This window comes from Petaurus breviceps, unplaced genomic scaffold, assembly GCF_028583685.1.
Source record: "Petaurus breviceps papuanus isolate PSGF00001 unplaced genomic scaffold, PetGlider_PUasm1.0 90823, whole genome shotgun sequence".
In the NCBI taxonomy this organism is placed as follows: Eukaryota; Metazoa; Chordata; class Mammalia; order Diprotodontia; family Petauridae; genus Petaurus; species Petaurus breviceps.
Window position 1 is genome coordinate 4,576,658 of NW_027187352.1, and position 16,237 is coordinate 4,592,894.

The window sequence follows — 16,237 nt, forward strand, 5'->3', positions numbered from 1 at the left end:
ACCCCCCCCCCCCCGAGGCAGCCAATGGGGGACAAGAGAGGCGGCTGGAAGGGAAGGGGCAGTGGCTGTCCCAGACTCACTAGTCAGTCCATAAATCCTGCCTCCCCTCCACCCCCGCAAAGCATAGCCCCTCCCCCTCCTCCTCACTCCAATGTACCCACAGTCAACATATCTGGAACTCAAGGCAAGGACCAACTGCCCTTCCGAGAAGGCTGATGAGGGAAATAATCAGAGATCATCTTTATACAATCCTTTAAGCTTAGCATAGTGTTGATTATTCCTTAACTCAATGGATCTCCTCAATGACCAGGAGTGATGGGTACTATTATTATCCCTATGATTTTTCAGAAAGCAAATGAACACTCAGTGCTTTGCCTAGGACCATACACCTACTGTGTGAGGGGGTAATCAAACCCAAGCCTTCTCAACCAGATAAAGTGTATTATTCTATCCAAATCCTAGGGTACCCCAGCTCCTCCCATCCCCATTAGGAAATGCTCTGATCCTTCACCCCCACATACACACATAATCCTTCATATTCCCTCTGGAGATGCCCGGAGCCCTCATGGAATCCCTAAAATAACCTTTCTTTCCTCCCTTTTTGCCCCTGGAGAGAGTCTTGGCCCAGTCTCCCTCCAAATTAGACAGCCAGCACAAAGGGGGTTAATCCCTCATTCCCAAGGTCCCGGGCTTTGAGTGAGATATCTTCGCCCCTCCCCCATACCCCCTTGGAGATAAATGTTTATAGGGAGTTGAGCCTCCCGGGGAGAAGTTATTTGCTTTGGTTGTAATTAATTGCAGGAGCAGCAGGCAGGCCATAAACCAAGTGCTATGGAAAGTATAAACAGTCCATGGGCCTCCAAATGGGCAGGCATCCCATGGGGGAGTAGCAGGGGTCCCTGAAGAATGGAATGTCCTCCCCCATCATTATCTTCCCCTTCCTAGAACTCTGCTTCCATCTGCCCTGGCTTGGAGGTCTTGGGGAGAGGGCACTGAATCAGGAAAGAAGATCAGAGTTCAAGGACAGGCTTGGCCACCTACTAGCTACATGACCCTGGGCAAAACTTCCCCCTCTCTGGGCCTCAATTTCTTCCCCTGTAAAATGAAATGATGAGCTTAGATGATCTCTAAGCTCTGACCTTGCACAGCTGTGATTCAGGAAGTGGGCTGTAACCAGGCCCAGAGGGCCTCCTCCAAAGAGGAAACTCCAAGCCGAAGACATCTTAGAGAAAGTGGATGCTAGTCTCTTATCCAAGTTAAGAAATCTCCAATAACATAGAGCTCAACGCCCACCAAGAAAACTCTTGTGGCATTGTGGAATATCCCTGATCAATATTACTGATAGGTTTCCATTGCTACTCACTCTATAGTTTATCTTTTTTTTTCCCACACTAGGAAGTATGAGGATTATACCCATTTTACAAAGAAGAGAAACTGAGGCCCAGAGAGGTTAAAGGACTTACCCAAAGTAACACATCCAGTCATTGGTGGTGCTGAGACTCAGGCACTCACACCCAAGTCTAGGGCTACTTCTACCATAAAACAGAGTGAAGCCTCTCATTTCAGATCTAAATCCCATGATCCAAGCATTCTTTTTTATGGAACTATCCCAGATTTCTCCCCACCCTGATCTTAATGGCTCCCTACTTCCTCTGTGTCCCTACGGTCTTGTGTCCACCTCTACTTTCTGACCCTTAGCACACCCTGCCTTGTAGTACAATCATCAGTCTCCAGGGTCAGCTCTCCAGTGTGTCTCCTTCCTGTGTACGGCCTGAGTTTCTATCCATTTCTCTCCCCATCAGCCTGGAGCATACATAGGGTTGTAAACCCAGCAGATGGTAGCTGGTGTTTGTTGCATGAATACACAAAATAAACATATTTGATGCCTCTGTCAGTGGCACATGGAGCTCTGAATGGTTTCTCAAGGAATATAGACAGGCCGTCCCAGGGCTATCCCAAGACACTGACACTCTTTACCAAATCAGCTGGCACACACCCCTGCCTTAGTGTGAGGTCCTGGACTAAACCTCCTAGGGCAGATATTCAAGCACCTGTTTAAAGAGCCCTTCTGGAAGCTCTGTGCTCTCCTGGGGCTGGGCGGCTGAAGTCTCTGGACAAGTCACTTACACAACCTAACCTTATCCATAAAATAGGAATGACACCTCACAAGGTTATTAGGATCAAATGGTAAAACATAAGTAAAGTGTTTTGTAAACCTCAGGGTGCCATACAAGACACTGTGAACAATGATTATTACTACATATAACAGCTCCCCCCAGGAAAGCCTAAATCCATGGTAAAAGGAAAGCTTTTTAATGCCATTACAACCAGTGCACAGAATCACAGTCACTGTCAAAATTGAAATTCCCCAAATACATGCCAACGTGTCACACACACTCCCACCTTCCACTCTAAAATTTCCAATGGCTCTCTATTGCCTCTAGGAAACACTCAACCTGGCTTCTAAAGCCCCCCACAATCTGCCTCATATCACTTTTAGACACCATTCCAGACACACTGGTTTACTACTAATTATCTTTCCTTGTACATGACACCCCAAAGACACCTTTGTGTCTACACAAGTGGTCCCTCACTCCCAGAATGCAGAATCTCCTAGACTCCCTAGCTTTCTTCAAAGCCCAGCCCAGCCCACCTCTTACCAATTCCTATTCCAAACAGCTTTTCACATTCTCTCTTTAGAATCTACTTTGTATCAAGACGTCACTTGAATACGTTTTGTGCCCCTTTCCTCCTGCCTTGAGCCCCAGGGTTCACCAACAGAATATAAGTTCGTTATGGACCTGTCTTGGGTCCTCTTCTCCTTTCTCTCTAAAATCTCTCATTTGGTGACTTCATCAATTTCCTTAGATTAAATTATCAGCTATCTAGCCAGACCCCATCTCTCTCCTGACCTCCAAAATCCAGGTCACCCACTGGCAATTGGACATTTCAAAATGGATGTCCCACAAGCATCTCCAACTCAACATGTCCAAAAGCAGAACTCATTCTCTAGCCCTCTTCCCTTATCCCCCAAACCACCCCTTATCTGAACTTCTCTCTTGGTACCTGGGGCACCACAATCCTCCCAACCAACAGGCTTTTGCAACCTCTGTAGCATCCCCAGCTCCTCCCCATGACTCTCCCCACATACAAAATGCATTGTCATATCTTCTGTTGCTTTTAAATCTGTTATATGTCCCCTTCTCTCCACTCTAACTGCCACCACAGACTGGCTCAGGCCTTCATCTCCTCTTGCCTGGAGAGTCTCCCAATTCTCATGCTGCAAATTGTCTGATTGCTTCTCCTCCCACTCTGGGGCTGATATATATAAATTCTGAAGTCAGAGTTCATGGGTTTGAGTACTAGGTCTGAGTCTGCTGCCTGTGTGACCTTATAGGTAGGTCATTTAACCTCTGTAGAACTCAATTTCCCCATATGTAAAATTAAAGAGTCCAGATAACTATGCCCAAGTCTTCTCTGTAGAGGGCACAGGACACCAAAGACACTGAGGCACAGGTGAAAAGGGAAAATTATTTTATAATTCTGCATGGCCCCTGAGGACAAAACAAATGGAGGGGGGGTGAGAATGCCAGAGAGGCATAATAGGGCTCCCTAAGTGTCATATAACAGAGCGAGCTTTACTTCTTACTACCTATGTGACCTTCGACAAGTCACTTAACACTTGGCCTTCAGTTTCCCCTTATGTAAAATGAGAGACTTGGTCTAAATGAACTTTAAGACCCCTTCCAGTTCTAAGTCCACAATCCTAGTAAAAATTTCCTCAGGAGGTAGGGAGCTTTCCATCAGAGATGCCTCAGCAGAGGCTGGATGACCCCCTCACAAAGAGGCTGTAGGGGTAGCCAGGTGGCACAGCAGATAGAATGCTAGCCTCAGACTCAGGAGGACCCTGAGTTCAAATCTTGCCTCACATACTCAGCAGCTGTGTGACCCTTGGGCAGATAACCCTCTCTCAGGCTTGGTTTCCCAATCTGTAAAAAAAAAAAAAAACGGGGAATAATAAAATATATAAAGTGCTCTTGTAAACTTTAGAGCACTGAATAAAAACTGGCTATTAAAAGAGATTGCTGCCCTGGAAGCCTGACATCTGCAAGCCCTTCTTACTCTAAGATCCCATAAACCGGCACTCCTAAATGCAGGTCCCCACCTTTAGGGGGTGGGGGTGGGGGCCAAAAGTCTAACTACCAGCTAATGAGTGACTAAAATGAAAATAAATGATGGCCTGCTTTCCCAGATCACTGCAAGAGAAGAGGAGGAGGGGCCTTAGAAGCCTGAAACCCAAGCTCAAAGCTGTGGCCTCATTATTATAGACTCCCTGGGGTGACCCAGCTGGCATCCCAAAGAACATCTCTAAGATCCTCAGAGTCCATTCAGCAGGGCTCCCTCAGCCCCAAACTGAGACTCAGAGGGCTCACCTGGGGAGATCTAGAGGGAGCTAGGGCCACCATCCCTAAGAATTATTATTAATAATCATCATAACGATAGGGATGCAGGATGAAATCCAGGCACTATAAAAACAGAGCTAAGTCAACAAGCATTGATTAAGGACCTACTATGTGCCAGGTCCTATGCTAAGCACGGAAGATACAAAGAAAGGCAGAAGATAGTCCTTGGCCTCAAGGAGGTCACAGTCTAATAGGGAAAAGACCATGTACAAACAAGAAAAATTAGAGATCAAGTGCGCTAGCATTAAGAGGGGTCAGAAAAGATTTCTTCTAGAATGTGGGATTTTAGCTGGGCCTTGAAGGAAGCCATGGGGCAGAAGGAAGGAGGGAAGGCATTTCAGACATGGGAGACAGTCAATGAAAATGCTCAGAGTCAGGAGATGTCTCTTTTCCAAGGAACAGCAAGGAAGCCATTTTCACAGGATCACAGTTAAGTGAACGTTGTAAGGTGTAAGACGCTAGAAAGGTAGGAAAGGGTCAGATAAAACAATAGTCTCAACTCACATTGCTACAGGGTTTAATTTAAGGCTCACAAAGAGAACCTCTTTGCAAAGCTACAGGCTCTGTTGTAAAAGTTATTATTGAGAATAAGAATTATTATTCCCATTTTACTGGAAGAAAACTGAGTTTCAGACAGGTGAATCGTACAGGTCACTCAGCCAGTAAGCAGTAGAACTAGAATTCAAATCTAGGCATTCTGGGAGTTCTTCTCAAGTTGGATTCTTTGTTACACCCAGAAGAGGCAGGCCCAAACCCACCCAGCACCCTCAAGAACCCAAGGGTGGAAGTGTTATCAATCCCATTCAGAGCCTATTTCTATCTCTAAACCAGCTCCTGGTGGTGATAGTTGAGGAAGAGAATGGATTTGATAGTTGAGGAAGAGAATGGTTTATTCCCAAACCTCTTCTTTTTCCATGCCCAGGATCTTTCCTCCTCAAGGACTAAGAGACCCTCTCCTTCTACCTGTCATCTTCCCAGGTCTCATTTTTTTTTTCTTGGCCTCACACTTAACTTCAAAGTCTTCCCCAGGTGGCCCACAGTGACCTCACTGCATTAAATTCTCCTACTCTCCTATCTGTACCCTCCACTGACAAATTTTATCTGGTATTTCAGAAACACATTCATAACCACAGTCTGAAAGGGACAAAGCTGAGAGTGGATTGTAGAATGTAGAATGCCAGATTGGAACAAAGAATGTCAGTCAGAAGGGACCTTAGAGCACAGAATACAGAATGGAGAAACTGGAAAGGACATTGGTAATTGCCTAGGCAAACATTTTCACTTTATTAACTGTTTATTAATAATAATTATATCATTGCAACTCACATTGCTTAATTTGAAGCTTGCATAGGAGGTCTCAGTAAATGTTCATTTATTTAATATGTTGATTTCCTATGGGCAACATCCGCTACCCCCTTCATTTCAAGCAATATTTGGAATCTCCTCTTTCCCTCCCTATGTACCCCTATAATCTTTCCCAACTTCCAAGGAGAAAACAAATCCAGTGGATTCTAACCTCTGTGATATCCACTCAGTCCTTCCCTGGCCACATCCGAGTTCATATTCTTACTTTCTCAGCTGGGCCATTGTAATGGGCTCCTAACAGGTCTTTCTGCATTCTGGGCCTTCCACTTTCCAATCTGTCCAACAACAAGGTACAGTCATGAATCAATCAACAAGTCTTTACTGAGGACACAGACACAGTGCTAGGCAGCAGGTTGCCAGGTTTGCCAAGACAAAAAGGGAAGCAGGTCTGCCCTTGAGGAGAGCTTTATAATCTAGCCAGAGGGGGGTGGGGAATATGTACATCTAAAGTCACAGAAAATAAATTCAAGATGATAGGGGAGAAGGAGAAGGATCAGGAAAGGCACCCACTAGAAACTGATGAGTGAGCTGAATTTTTAAGGAAACAAGGGATTCCAGGGAAGGAGAGCATGAGAGACAGCCAGCTGGTGCAGTCAGTTGGCCAGCAAGTCAAGAAACAATTTTGTAAAGCACCTACAGTGGGGCCAGGCATTGTGCTAAGTGCTGGGGGATACACAGAGAGGTAAAATCAGTCCCTGCCCTCAGTGAGCTCACAGTCTAAACCTGGAACAATGTACAAACAAGACAGAGACTGGAAATGTAGGCAGTCTAGGGCTATCAAGTGAGAAGGTCAGTTGGGTCAGCTGGGGGCATCATGATCACAAAGATAAACTTTAACAGCACCTGGAAGTTTGCAAAGTCTTTATATATATTATCCCATTTCATCCTCAGAGAAGTGGGTGCTACTAATACCCCCATATTACAGATGGGGCAGTAGCTAAAGCTATGTGACAAGCCCAGGGGGCCACTCAGCTAGTAAGTACCTGAGGCAGGACTTGAACTCAGGTCTTCCCGACTCTAAATTGAGCATGATGCCAGCTATCTACCTAGCTGCCATCTTCCTCATGCACCATTAACACCACTCCCCTACTCAAAAACCTTTCCTGGCTCCCACTGCCAGACTCCTGATCCTGGCCTTCAAGACGTTCCACAATCTGGACTCAACCTATCTTTCCAGCCTTATTTCTCACTACTCCACATTCGAGAAAAATAAATCATTCCCAGAATGCATTCCCTTATTTTTCTACCTTTCTTAAGATTCTTATCAAATCTGGCTTTCTATTATATAGTTCATAGGATGTTCAAACTGGAAGGAATTTTAATGATCATCTAGGCCACCTCCCTCTTTTTTTTCCTTTTTAACAGATAAGCAAACTGCTACTCAGAAGCATTAAGTGACTCTGAAGGCCACACAGCCAACAGCAGAACTGACTCTACTAAATCCTACCCCAGCATTCCTTCCTAGGTAATGTTCCCTTCTGATCTCCCCTGAGAACTCAGCCCTGAGCACCCGGCTCTCTGTAGCCAGTGCTGAACAAAGGCAGATTGACTTAAATTAGAGGGTCATTGAGGCCCTCTCACTGCCTCTGCACAGACTATCAGAGTGAATCCCACTTTGGGGTCTAATCAGACCAGAGGGGCCTGCCAGCCAGGCCAAAGTTAAACCACTAATTACTTTCCTTTCCAAAGCCTATTTCCACAGCTTCCTGTCATCTCTGGGGTCAGGAAGGAAGTCAAACAGTGTGTGTGACTCCAGCCTTGCACTTTTGGGGAGAGCTACTCAGGACTCACTTCCTCCAGGAAGCCTTCCTGGTCTGACCACACCCAGTGGGTATCATGTTATTTACTCTGGGACTCACTCAATGCCAGCAAAGGTCCCAGTAAAGCTGGATGTGTTTGTACTCAAAACTTGTTGCCCATGGTTCTGTTTCTGTCTGTTATGGTTCCTGATGCTGACCAGTAAGCATGGGGCTTGCCAGGGGTGAAGGCTCAGATCAGGGGCAGTATGGTATGGGAGGTATGCTGCACTGGACTGGGAATCAGACATGCCCAGGGTTCAAATCCTAGCTGTGGCAAGTCATTTGATTAGCTTTGTGCCTCAATTTCCTAATCTGTAAAATGAGAGGTGCTGGGTAGGCTCAGTCATGGGTTCTAAAGTCCCTTCCAACCCTAAATGTATGATTCTAAGGATTTCCCAGAAACCAGGGCTGTGTCTCCCCAACTCAGACTGAAGCAACACCCGGATCCCATCCTGCCCCGGCCACCTCCAAGGCCCACCCCAGTTCAGTTTAGAGTTTGGCTTACATCTCCCCTTCACCGTCTGACAGAGCCAGGATTAGCTAAGGTGGGTGGATTAACTCAGGCGGGATCCCCAAGGGGAAACTCTGAGCTAAAACCGGCAAATCCACTTTAGAACAGGGTGGATGCAGAGACAAATTGTTGTTGTTTGGCCCAAGCGGCTGAGCTTCTCCCCCTCCTGCCCTACTGGGCAAAGTGGAACCAAATCAGAGAAACGCCCTCGACTCTGGGAGATGGGGAGGCTGAATCACACCCAGGGAGCCCAAAGCTGCTGGCCCTGGTGCCAGGTAACCTGATAGTGTGGCCTTCAGCAGACACAAAAACTCAGACCCAGAAAATGACAGAGTTGGGAGGGTCCTAAAACACTGAGTGTTCTCAGAACACAGAGTCTTGAGCTGGAGGAAATCTTAGAACATAGAACAGAGAATGCCAGAACTGGACGGGCTCTTAGAACATAAATTTTTGGAACATGAAGAACAGCCTGTTAGGGCTAGAAGGGACCTGAAAAGAAGGATAGCTAATATTTCTATGGTACTTTAAGGTTTGCATTAAGTTTTACATGTGTCCTTTAATACAATAACTCTGGGTAAGGCAGGTGCTGTTATGATCCCCTTTTTACAATTGAGACAACTAAGGCTAACAGGTTAAGTGACTTGCCCAAGGTCATACAACTACTAAGTTTCTGGGGTAAAATTTGAACTCAGATCTTCTGGGCAGCTAGGTGACACAGTGGATAGAGAGCCCAACCTGGAGTCAGGAAGAATCATCTTCCTGAAATCAAATCTGGCCTTAGACACTAGCTAAGTGACCCTGGGCAAGTCACTTAACCCTGTTTGCCTCAGTTTCCTCATCTGTCAAACGAGTTGAAAAAGGAAATGGTAAACCATCCCCAAAATTTCTGAATTTCAAGTCCAGCATTCTACCTATGATACCATCCAGCTGCTTCTAATACAGAATGTTAGAGCTGGAAGTAGCCTTAAAACAGATTTAGAACAGAGAACACAGAATGGCAGTACTTTGAAGGGTCATAGAATGTCAGAGCTGGAAGAGACTTTAGAACAGAGGATGTTAGAGCATAAAGGAACCTTAGAATAGACTGTTAGGGCTAGAACGGAGCTTAGAATATAAAATGTTAAGGGCCTTAACATAGACTGTTAACCCTAGAAGGACCTTTCTGCTGTTTTTCAGTTGATGAGTTGTATCTGACTCTAGGTGACCCTCATTTGGGGTTTTCTTGGCAAAGATACTGAACTGGTTTGCCTTTTCCTTCTCTAGCTCATTTTACAGATGAGAAAACTGAGGCAAGCAGGGCTAAGTGACTTGCCCAGGGTCATACAGCTAGTAAGCATCTGAGGCTGGATTTAAATTCAGATCCTGCTGACTCCAGGGCCAGTACTCTATCCACTTTCCCACCTAGCTGCCCCAGAAGGGCCTTTAGCATACAGAGTATTAAAGCTGGACTGGTCTTTAGAGACCATGGAGTGTCCAACCTCTTTATTTTACAGATGAGGAGACAGGTCGAGAAAGGAACAGGCATGGTGCACGCGATTTCATATGGTGTTAGCACTTGGATACTGGGTCTTTCAAGGGCGGTGGTGTTATAGTCATCTGCTTCAGCTAGAATGGTCAGGAAAGGCTTCTGTTTTATATTCCGCTTGCTCCTACATCTCAGGCAGTGTCAGAATGGGTCTACACACCTATGGTGGTGGGCACCAAGGCCAGCCCCCAGTGAATGCCTCCAAAATGGAGAATCCCCAAAGAAGGGATGGCTCGGAAGAAGCATTTATTAGACACCCATTCTATGCCAGGCATTGTGCTAAATGCTTCACAAATTTTTTATCATTTGATCCTCACAACAATCTTGTGAGGTTAGTGCTCTTATTGTCTCTATTTTACAGCTAAGGAAACTGAGGCAGATAAGTGACTTGACCAGGGGTCACACAGCTAGTAAAGCTGCATTTGAACTCTGGGTCTTCCTTACTCCAGGCCCAGTACTGAGCCTCAGATGCTTCTATACAGCCCTTAGGCAAGAGTCAGTGTCAATGGCCTAGGCTCTACCGAGTCAACTGAAACCTTGGGCAGAGACATGACTAGGAATTTTTTAACCTAAGATAAAGTGGTTCAACTTTGCAGGGGCATTTCAGGGGACAGTCTGACCACAAGTGCAGTCAGGCTGGAGAAAGCAGTGGCCCCGCTAGGTATGGGCACCCAGGAGGAAAAGCCCATTCACCTCTCCCTATTTATGGTTCTCCAACCATGACTTAGCCCAGAGACAGCTAAATTTAAGGAAACATTTTGTTCAGATCCCTTTACCTAAACTACCCCAGACTTACTGGAAGACAGGAGAAAGGGAGGTGAAGATAGTAATTCTTAAAACTTTTCTAGGAGGGGCAGCTAGGTGGCGCAGTGAGTAAAGCGCCGGCCTTGGAGTCAGAAAGACCTGAGTTCGGCTCTGTAACCTTGGGCAAGTCACTTAACCCCGACTGCCCTCCAAAAGGCAAAAAAAAAAAACCTTTCGAGGGTAGTGGAAGCAGCATGGTACAGGGGAAAGAGTGAGAATATGGGAACCTGGGTTCTAATCCTGGCTCTGCCATCAAGTGCTGTGTGACCTTAGGCAAGTGACTTCCCTCTCTGAGCCTCTATTTCCCCCTCTGTAAAATGAGGGAGTTGGCAAGGATGATCTCTAAGGTCCCTCCTAACTCGATACTCCAAGGTCCCTTCTGGCTCAGACACTCTCTGCTGTCAGCTTTCCTTCCACCTCTAATAGTCTTTTATGATTCCCTCCAAAAGGTTCTGGTAACTAAGAAAAGTGCTGGGAGCCTGCAGACAATTTAATGCAGGCTATGGTCTGTTTCCTCTAATGAGAATTCTTAGTTTCACAGCCACACAAAGACCTGTTCTTAGGGTGCTTGGGGGCCCAGCAAAACACAGATGCTGCTGGATAGGAAAGAACGTTCCCTCCCCCTCAGCCCTGCAGGGGGTAGGGGAACTGAGAAAATAAAAGTAGACAATGCTGTGAGCCTGGAACATTTTCGGGGCGAGGAAGCCCACCCCCATCCCCACCAAGGACCCCTGAGGTCCATGCCAGCTAACATGAACCTATCCAACAGATCAGAGGGAAAGAGAAAGGACAAGACTCTCTCAGACTGAGGATCTTTGGGGGGGATGCAGAGGGAGGGGTACCCCTGACTATGAGTCTGCCATCTCCCAGGGCAGCTCTCTGCCTGGGCTTGGGAATGGGGAACTGGCTGTTGTTTTCCAACTGTGTGAACCAGCAGCCGGTCAGCTTCCCTGGCAGGGCCCCAAGGTTCTGAGATCCACACCCTTCGGGTCAGAGCTGAACCTTGGGGATGGGGAGGGGGGGAGAAGTCTGACCCATATCCCCAGTTTCCCTTAAAGAGATAGCTCAACCCCCAAGCTAACAAATGAATCACCATTTCCACCTCCACTCTCCACTCCGCATGCTTTCATTTCCTCCCTGGCTGCTGCTTTTCCTGCTTCTTTCTCTACCAATAAAAACTCAATATCCAATTTAGAGATGATCTGGTCTGATCCCTTAATGTACAGATGAAGAGACTAAGACCAGAGGGCAGTGTTCAAGGTAGGAAGAAGAAATGCTGAAATTTGAACTCAAGTTCCAATTAGAAATCCAATGCTCTTTCGATATTCCACAGGGGAATGAGTTATTTCTAATAAGTAAGTTACTCCTAGTGAGAGTTGTTTTCTTTTCTCTCTGTCTCCCCATTCCAACTCATCTTTGACAGATTACAGAATAATCTTCCTAATGCATTGATCTGTCAGGAACTTCTTGGTTCAAGTACCACAGATGGCTCTCCATTGCTTTCAGGAGTCTTCAGACTGGCATTCAATGCCCTCCCTTCACAATCTAACTCCAATCTAGAGGCTGTCCCAATCTGGAGGCCCACAGGGGGCACAGTGGATACAGCACTGAACCTAGAGTTAAGAAGGCTGTTCAGTCATGTCTGACTCTTTTGAGATCCCATTCAGGATTTTCTTGGCAAAGACACTAGAGTGGTTTGCCATTTCCTTCACCTGCTCATTTTACAGGTGAGGAAATTGAGACAAATAGGGTTAAGTGACTTGCCCAGGGTCATCAGGCTAGTAAGCATCTGAGGCCAGATTTGAACTCAAGAAGATGAGTCTTCCTGACTGCAGGCCAGGTGCCCTATCCACTGCATCACCTATCTAATCAGGAATATCCGAGTTCAAACCCAACCTCAGACATTTGCCAATTATGTGATCCAAAGCAAGTTATTTTAACTCTGTCTGCCTCACTTTCCCCATCTGTAAAATGAGGATAATACTAGCACCTCCCTCGCTGGGTTGTTGTGAAGTTTAAAAGAGATAACATTTATACAGTGTTTTGCAAACCTCAAAAATCCTAGTTATATTATTATTAACCATACAATCTTCATTCCAACCAATCTGAGCCCGTTGCCTCGCCTCCTCCTTCTGTACATTAGCACAGGTACTCTGCCATGCCAGGACCACAGCATGCTTGACCCCACCTTCTTCTCTACCTGTTGAAATCCATCCCTTCCTCATCCAGGAAATCTTCCATGTTCACTCCATCTAGAAGGGACTCTTCCCTCCCCAAATCTCTCATCCCTCTCTAACACTTCTCACACTCTGCCTCATACCATTGGTTTTTGTACACTGCCTCTCTTCTTTAGACTATAAATGCCTCAAAGAGTTGGGTCCCCCTCTTCCTCTAATTTCCAGCACCAACCGTTTGTTTAATTGAATAGACTCTATAATCTGGCTTTGGTTCTGCTAACTCACTATGTGAGGGGGAGAAAATAGGGAGCAGAGCATATAGAAAACCAGACACAGGGAAAGACCTAGGCCAGACAAATCAATGAGTACACTGTGGGAAGAAGACTAGATTGGGTATGCTAATCTCAACCCTTGCAGTGTGAGCTTGGGATAACTGCTTCATCTCTCTGGGGGCCTGACCAATTTTCTGTTCTGTAAAATCAGGTATTTGGGGGCAGCAGGCACTAGGAGGTGGGGTAGAAGAGTGGTGCAGAGAAAATCAAGAGAGATCTAATATGCTGGGTAGAATTTGAGCTGTGCTTTGAAGAAAATTGTTGCTGTTCAGTCATTTCAGTCATATCCGATTCTCTGTGACCCCATTTTGGGGTTTTCTTGGCAAAGATACTTGAGTGGTTTGACATTTCCTTCTCCAGCTCATTTTACAGATGAGGAAACTGAGGCAAACAGGATTAAATGATTTACCCAGGATCACACAGCCAATACTTGTCTGAGGTCGGATTTGAACTCATGAAGCCCAGTGGCCTATCCATTTCGCCCCCTAGCTGCCGGTTTGAAGAAAATTAAGGATTCTAAGAATCTTCTTTGCTAGCCATTCCAAGGGCCTTTCTAGCTCTAATGTTCTCTGTTCCATGTTCTGAGGTCCTCTCTAGCTTTGGCATCCTCTGTTCTAAATTCTAAAGCTCTCCCTTCTAAGAGTCCTTCCAGTGCTGTCATTCTATGACATTCACATAAACATAAATGGGGATGAAAGACATAGCATTGTTTCCTCTCCAGTTCAAGAAGCCCTCAGTCTAAAGTCTTGGATGTTTGGGAAATCCACTGGGACATTCATGTCTGTTATCTTCACCTCAGATTAACCTTTGGATTTAGGAATGCAAGACTCCAGCCAGATTAGCTTTAACTGAAACCCAGCCCTCCCACACCTTCATCAACACCAGGAATGTTGGGAGCCTGGCTGGCCCTGCCCAATCCTCCTCCAGCCTCTCTTCTTCCTCACCACCCCTCCACCCCCACCCCAGCCTCTCCCTCACTTTCTCACTCTTTCAGCCACAGAATGTCAGATCTGGAAGAGACTTTAGCATCCATGTAACTCAACTCACTTGCATGAGAAGGAAACCAAAATTCAGAGAAGGTAAATGACTTTCCCAAGGTCAGAGAGCAAGTAATAGCAATGTGGGACATTCTAGAATCTTCTGACTTCCAAGCCATTCTTCCTTCTACCACACTTCTTGGTTTGGCCCATGCTATAACTGCCCCTCCACTCTCTCCACCCTTCTCTTGCCTCCACTCTCTTGTCTTCTCTCCTTAGTCCCTTCCTAATCAGAATTTCTGGTCCTACCTCCATCTGTCTCTAATTCCCACTCCTTGTCCCCTCTTATATCCTCCTTCATCTCCATTTCTCCTTCTCACATCCACTGGGTGGCCTAATTATTGGGTGGCCTAATTAGCTGATTATACTCAGGGTCTGCTGCTTCTTGCTTTTAGGAGCTTTTCATTTGAGGCCTCAGAGTTACAGAAACTTTGAGTTAGAAGGGAAATTAGAAAGCATAGACCCCCAACCCCTTGATTTTACAGAGGAGGAAAGTGAAGCCCACAAAGGGGAAAGAATTTGTCAAAGTTCCTCAGTCAACAAGTGGAAGATCTGGGATTCCAACAAAGGCAAGTCTCCAGAATTCTTTCAACTACTGGCTTTAGAGTAGCTAGCTGGTAAGAATTTCAGCAGGGGAGGCTAGGTGGCGAAGTGAATACAGCACCCGACCTGAGTTCAAATGTGGCCTTAGACACTTAACACTTACTAGTTATGTGACCTTGGCCAAGTCACTTAACCCCAATTGTCCTGCCCTTCCCCTTCAAAAAGAAAAAAAAAAAAAGAATTTCAGCATCTTGGGCAAGAAAGACAAAAACCTTAGCCTTCATGAAGAGATAAGATAGGGAGGAAAAATCAAAGAAATGATCATAAAAACAGAAGATGAATGATAACATCTTGGAGGCCACCTAGTCCAACCAGTGCACAATGCCTGTTGTCCTCCACAATATTCCCGACAAGTCAGAGAGAAGGATATTCCATCTCCAAACAGAGCCATAGCACAAATGGCCCTCCATTGGCCATGATGCAATCTCTCCCCTGCTTCATGGATGCCCTAGCTCCCTTCAAAGCACAGCCCAAGTGCTACCTCCTACACCGGGCCTTTCCTAATCTCCCCCAGTTGTATGTTCTCTCTCTCTCTTTCTCTCTCTCTCCTTCTCCCCCCTCCCTCCTCTCTCTCTCTCCCTCCCTCTCTCTCCCTCCCTTCCTCTCCCTCTCTCTGAGTTTAATCACTTATGTAACTTTCTTGAAGGCAGGGACCAATTTTTGTCACTGAATGTTCAGCACCTACCTCAGTGCCTTGTATATAGTAATTGATAAATAAACGGTTGGTAAATGAATGAACTCATTATTCCTATCCCCTCATTTCCATTGTAGGCAGCTCTAATTATTTCAAGTTTTGCTATATATGGAATTCCAATCTCTTTCCCTGGTACTTCCACCCACAGCTCCTACTTCTGCCCTCTAGGCTCACACAGCATGAATCTAACAATGTCTCTTCCACAAAACAGCCCATCACACACTTGAAGACAGAAATCATGTCCCCCTAAATCTCCAGATTAAAGATTCCCAGAGGGGCAGCTAGGTGGCGCAGTGAATAGAGCACTGGCCCTGGAGTCAGGAGGACCTGAGTTCAAATATGACCTCAGACACTTAACATTTACTAGATGTGTGACCTTGGGCAAGTCACTTAACCCCAATCGCCCTGCCCTCCCCCCTCCAAAAAGCAAAAAAAAAAAAGATTCCCAGATCCTTCAACTGATCCTCCTGTGGAACTGAGTTCCATTTCCCTCATCATCTTCACTGGCCTCCTTGGAATGTATTGGTTTGCCAACATCCTTGTTACCCAGAACTGAACAAACTAGCCCAAAAGTGATCTGCTGGGGGCAGCAGACAACCAGATGATCACATCTGTGTTAGTTTTGGAGCCATGTAGCACTGTTGGTTCACATTGACCTTACAATGCACTAAAACCCCTGGTCCTTTCCACAAAGCCATGCCCCACCCAGCTGATATTTTATACCAAAATGCTGGACTTTATGTTTATCCATATTAAATATCATAAAGATATTGCCCATCATTCTAGACTATTTGTACCTTGACCCTCATTTATCATATTAATTACCCCCTCACTTGGTGTAATGTATAAATGTGATCATTATGCCATTTATGCTTTCATCCAAGTGGATGAAATGGAAGTGAATGAAATGGAAGACCATAAGGCCAA

General features: G+C 45.8%; 1 protein-coding gene across 1 annotated transcript in view; it reads right to left on the reverse strand.

Annotated features, from left to right (window-relative positions):
* Positions 1-3,517: 3,517 nt before the first annotated feature.
* LOC138148213 (uncharacterized) overlaps positions 3,518-16,237 on the reverse strand; it is a 43,998-nt gene continuing 31,278 nt past the window's right edge. The window contains exon 4 of the mRNA XM_069070770.1: positions 3,518-3,989. The gene's annotated coding sequence lies outside the window, so the exon portion shown is untranslated. The remainder of the gene's footprint in view (positions 3,990-16,237) is intronic.